The sequence below is a fragment of the Oncorhynchus nerka genome, linkage group LG3 (assembly GCF_034236695.1).
Source record: "Oncorhynchus nerka isolate Pitt River linkage group LG3, Oner_Uvic_2.0, whole genome shotgun sequence".
NCBI lineage: Eukaryota > Metazoa > Chordata > Actinopteri > Salmoniformes > Salmonidae > Oncorhynchus > Oncorhynchus nerka.
In genome coordinates, this window is record NC_088398.1 from 79,737,126 (window position 1) to 79,743,087 (window position 5,962).

The window sequence follows — 5,962 nt, forward strand, 5'->3', positions numbered from 1 at the left end:
AACTATTGGCTGGATTGTTCCATCAATCAAATATCAAGAAGTAGCTCCCAACATGTGCAAGAGAGGATGAGGTAAATTAAATTATTACTCGAAAGTAATTGTCTCTTTTATCGATGTTCATAGATTTTTGATGTTGTTGTGATAAAGCGTGACAGTAATGAGAGTAATTTGCTGATCATGTGAAATATAATGGTGCGTTTCAGACAAACACCAGACCAGCCATTGCATTGACAGCCGCTATTGCGTTAGCCATCTGGCCTCTGACATGCATCCTAGCTTTACTATCACCGGCTAACTTTGTCAGACAGCTTTAAATGCGAGAGGAAAACAAATGTATTCGCTAGTTAGTTAACCATCTGATTGATGGAGTTGATTTATAAATGCCAGTAGCTAGCTAGATAGCTAATTGATACTGCTGGGCTAGGTTTCTAGACTAGGTAGATTTCTAGACTAGGTAGATTTCTAGACTAGGTAGATTTCTAGACTAGGTAGGTTTCTAGACTAGGTAGGTTTCTAGACTAGGTAGGTTTCTAGACTGGCTAGGTTTCTAGACTGACTAGGTTTCTAGACTAGGTAGGTTTCTAGACTAGGTAGGTTTCTAGACTAGGTAGGTTTCTAGACTAGGTAGGTGTCACGAATATTACCGAAGGTGACTCCCCTTCTTGTTCGGGTGGCGCTCGGCGGTCGTCGTCGCCGGTCTACTAGCTATCGCTGATCCGTTGTTCTGTGTTCGTTTAGTTCTGTCTAATTGGTATCACCTGTTTTTTGTTTGGTTGTTAGGATAGGGTTATATAAAGTCTGTTCAGCCCGCTTCTGTTTCGTGCGGGCTTGTTCTCCTGTTTCTTTGTTTGAGTGTATTTTTTGTTGGCATTTGGGTTTCACGCTGTCCGTTTAAAATTCTGTTCATTTGTGTTTCCACTTTTGTTCATGTTATGTTTCCAGGACATTTAAGCGTGTTGTTTTTCCCACATCCTTTGCTCTCTGCGCCTGACTCCACACCTCTTTACTCATTTACACGTAACAGTAGGTTTCTAGACTAGGTAGGTTTCTAGACTAGGTAGGTTTCTAGACTAGGTAGGTTTCTAGACTGACTAGGTTTCTAGACTAGGTAGATTTCTAGACTAGGTAGGTTTCTAGACTAGGTAGGTTTCTAGACTGGCTAGGTTTCTAGACTGACTAGGTTTCTAGACTGACTAGGTTTCTAGACTAGGTAGGTTTCTAGACTGGCTAGGTTTCTAGACTAGTTAGGTTTCTAGACTGGCTAGGTTTCTAGACAGACTATGTTTCTAGACTGGCTAGGTTTCTAGAATGGCTAGGTTTCTAGACTGGCTAGGTTTCTTGACTGGCTAGGTTTCTAGACTGGCTAGGTTTATAGACTGACTAGGTTTCTAGACTAGGTAGGTTTCCAGACTGGCTATGTTTCTAGACTGACTAGGTTTCTAGACTGGCTAGGTTTCTAGACTGACTATGTTTCTAGACTGACTAGGTTTCTAGACTGGCTTGGTTTCTAGACTAGGTAGGTTTCTAGACTGGCTAGGTTTCTAGACTGACTAGGTTTCTAGACTGGCTAGGTTTCTAGACTAGGTAGGTTTCTAGACTGACTAGGTTTCTAGACTGACTAGGTTTCTAGACTGGTTTGGTTTCTAGACTAGGTAGGTTTCTAGACTGGCTTGGTTTCTAGACTGGCTAGGTTTCTAGACTGACTAGGTTTCTAGACTGACTAGGTTTCTAGACTGGCTTGGTTTCTAGACTAGGTAGGTTTCTAGACTGGCTAGGTTTCTAGACTGACTAGGTTTCTAGACTGACAAGGTTTCTAGACTGGCTAGGTTTCTAGACTGGCTTGGTTTCTAGACTAGGTAGGTTTCTAGACTGGCTAGGTTTCTAGACTGACTAGGTTTCTAGACTGACTAGGTTTCTAGACTGGTTTGGTTTCTAGACTAGGTAGGTTTCTAGACTGGCTTGGTTTCTAGACTAGGTAGGTTTCTAGACTGACTAGGTTTCTAGACTGACTAGGTTTCTAGACTGGCTTGGTTTCTAGACTAGGTAGGTTTCTAGACTGACTAGGTTTCTAGACTGACTAGGTTTCTAGACTGGCTTGGTTTCTAGACTAGGTAGGTTTCTAGACTGACTAGGTTTCTAGACTGGCTTGGTTTCTAGACTAGGTAGGTTTCTAGACTGGCTTGGTTTCTAGACTAGGTAGGTTTCTAGACTGACTAGGTTTCTAGACTGGCTTGGTTTCTAGACTAGGTAGGTTTCTAGACTGACTAGGTTTCTAGACTGACTAGGTTTCTAGGCTGGCTTGGTTTCTAGACTAGGTAGGTTTCTAGACTGACTAGGTTTCTAGACTGGCTTGGTTTCTAGACTGGTAGGTTTCTAGACTGACTAGGTTTCTAGACTGGCTTGGTTTCTAGACTAGGTAGGTTTCTAGACTGACTATGTTTCTAGACTGACTGAAACACTCTGCTCCCTGTTAATTGATTGAAAACATTTTGCAAGAAAAATGCCCCTCTCAATTTCACTGCAAATAGACAATTAGGCGTGTTGGATATCATTTAGCCTATTGTGCACATGTACATGAGTGTTTTAATTAGTCCAGTTAGCAAAGTTACTGACTAACTAGGCTTATTGTTCTTCATGTTTTAATGTTATTGCGTTTCAGGTGGTGAGGGAGTAAGATCATTACAAAGCAGCATGCTGCCGGACCAACACAAGACCCTAGAGATAATACAGTCAATGTTTATGAACTAGATATTATATTTGATTTGCCCATTTATATCAATGACGCTAACAACAACAAAACATGGTTGGATTGTTTAGCAACGGGGCAGTACATGATAACACGGCTTTGGTAGTGAAACGTACATAATGCAATTATTGTCATCTCCCTATCAGGCCACTGCATGCTGTGACAAGGGCCTGGATGGTAACGCACATCTTGTTACTGACTTTTAAACACTTGTCAAACTACATTCCACTGCTTGTTTACTGATTCATTGGTGACTGAAGAAGTTGGCAAGAAAACCCGCTCAATTTCACTGCCAATACTGTAGATTACCTAGCTAAACGTAAACTGCTGACATCTTGATCAAGCAACTATTTACCACATGATGGCCCATTAAAGGTACTTGGGGGGGGGGATCTCAGCAGCTTGAAACAGCACAGGAAGTTGAGCAGTGTGGTTAATGTCTTCCCCCCCTCTCTGCTCTCTCTTCATCAGGTTGAAGCACATCCCCAACATCCAGACTGATCTAAATAACGTGGAAACCTCCCAGCAGCCACCAAGAAAATCATCTTGGTACTTGGAGTTTACTCACAAGGTCAGATAGAAATGGATCCACACGTGTTATTCTCTATCGTGCAGAATTGTAGCTAATCTTGTAACTTTGCAAAGCTTTTTTCAATAACACAGAAGTGGGTGGTTTCTGTCCCAGGGGACAGAACTGTGTGTAAGTCTTTAGTCGTTGTTCAATTTAGACCACAATTAGTTGAATGAGATGTTAGTGAAGTGCTGGAACAAAGACCTTTACACTCCTGTGTAAATAACCTACGTCTGTCATGACTTCAATTGACTAAATACAGTTACAATTGTATTGCAGGTTTGTCAGATGATTTCCAGGAGCCTGGTGGAGATGGATACAACCATAATCCAAGACAGGACATTTCCCAGCATCCAGGTTGAGGCCTGCTACCAGCAGAAACATGGAATACTCCCATGTCAGTAAGCCAGGGCGGCAGGGTAGCCTAGTGGTTAGAGCATTGGACTAGTAACAGGAAGGTTGCAAGTTCGAACCCCCGAGCTGACAAGGTACAAATCTGTGGGTTTGAACCCATACATATTGTTTTATATGCTGTGTATAGCTAATACTCTGTATGCAGTGCAGAATGGAGATATATATACCATAAGCCTGTAGTAACACCTTGCCGGAGACTGATCAGAGGGTTTTGCTGGAGGCCCTGGGCCAATAGGAGGTCAGGGGTCAGAGAGAGTGAGAGCGAAGATACAGACATGAAGATACAACTTGAACCCAATAAAAAGGCTACCTTCAAACCAAAATGCATGAAACACATGTTCAACACAGCTGTTTGATGGGGAAACACACTGTTCAACACTCCATTTGACTGATTGGAAGGCACCCAAGTCCCCCCACCATCTCTCTTCAAGCGAAAACCATTGAGTTGCTGCGACTTTTACTCATCCATTTGACTGATTGGAAGGCACCCTTATAGTCCTCAATAAAAATGGAACTCTCTTGCCATCTCTCTTTCAAGAGCATTCAGTACCTCTACCTATCTCTCTTTCAGGAGCGTTCAGTACCTCTACCTATCTCTCTTTCAGGAGCATTCAGTACCTCTACCTATCTCTCTTTCAGGATCATTCAGTACCTCTACCTATCTCTCTTTCAGGAGCATTCAGTACCTCTACCTATCTCTCTTTCAGCATCATTCAGTACCTCTACCTATCTCTCTTTCAGGAGCATTCAGTACCTCTACCTATCTCTCTTTCAGGATCATTCAGTACCTCTACCTATCTCTCTTTCAGGAGCATTCAGTACCTCTACCTATCTCTCTTTCAAGAGCATTCAGTACCTCTACCTATTTCTCTTTCAGGATCATTCAGTACCTCTACCTATCTCTCTTTCAGCATCATTCAGTACCTCTACCGATCTCTCTTTCAGGAGCATTCAGTACCTCTACCTATCTCTCTTTCAGGAGCATTCAGTACCTCTACCTATCTCTCTTTCAGGAGCATTCAGTACCTCTACCTATCTCTCTTTCAGGAGCATTCAGTACCTCTACCTATCTCTCTTTCAGGATCATTCAGTACCTCTACCTATCTCTCTTTCAGGATCATTCAGTACCTCTACCTATCTCTCTTTCAGGAGCATTCAGTACCTCTACCTATCTCTCTTTCAGGAGCATTCAGTACCTCTACCTATCTCTCTTTCAGGAGCATTCAGTACCTCTACCTATCTCTCTTTCAGGTCCGCTGGTGGTAACTTCACGGGCTGTTTAAACCTTCTTCACTATGGCTGTCTGTCTGTGTGATGATATATAGGATATTATTCAGGGCCACTGGTCGGTTTGGATTTACTGCACTCACTCCAAAAGTCACGAAAAAAATCCACTAAAAGTCTCTCAGACTTTTATTAAAAACGAACGTGTCCATCCCTCTTTTCGCAGGTGAGTCTGCTGGGCCATGGAACTCTAGAGCAGCGCATCAAACAAACCTGCCACCACGTTGTCAGCTATCAGACAGTTCCCTGAGGAAGGAGGCAAATATCAATGCTTTAAATTATCACATTTGGGTGATGCCCACCAAATGCAAATAAAGTTTTGTGTAAAATTTTGTAACAATAACTGTTTCTTAGCCTTTTTCATTTTGACTAACTACTATGATAATTTAAATCAAATCAAATCAATGTTTATTTGTCACGTGCACCGAATACAATACACCTTACAGTGACATGCTTACTTACAGGCTCCAACCTACAGTGCAAAAAAGGTATTAGGTGAACAATAGGTAAGTAAATAAATAAAACAACAGTTAAAAGACAGTGAAACATAACAGTAGAGAGGCTATATACAGTAGCAAGGCTATATACAGTTGCGAGGCTATATACAGTAGAGAGGCTATATACAGTAGAGAGGCTATATACAGTAGCGAGGCTATATACAGTAGCGAGGCTATATACAGTAGAGAGGTTATATACCGTAGTGAGGTTATACACAGTAGAGAGGCTATATACAGTAGAGAGGCTATATACAGTAGAGAGGCTATATACAGTAGAGAGGCTTTATACAGTAGTGAGGCTCTATACAGTAGAGAGGCTATAACAGTAGCGAGGCTATATACAGTAGTGAGGCTATAACAGTAGCGAGGCTACATACAGACACCAGTTAGTCAGGCTGATTGAGGTAGTATGTACATGTAGATATGGTTAAAGTGACTATGCAGATATGA

General features: G+C 41.9%; 1 long non-coding RNA gene across 1 annotated transcript; it reads left to right on the forward strand.

The window, feature by feature from the left end:
• The first annotated feature begins 3,163 nt into the window (after positions 1 to 3,163).
• On the forward strand, positions 3,164 to 5,358 carry LOC115124469 (uncharacterized). Its single transcript, XR_003862785.1, has 3 exons — positions 3,164 to 3,317; positions 3,597 to 3,714; positions 5,182 to 5,358. It is a non-coding gene; the product is annotated as an uncharacterized LOC115124469 (long non-coding RNA).
• Positions 5,359 to 5,962: the final 604 nt, after the last annotated feature.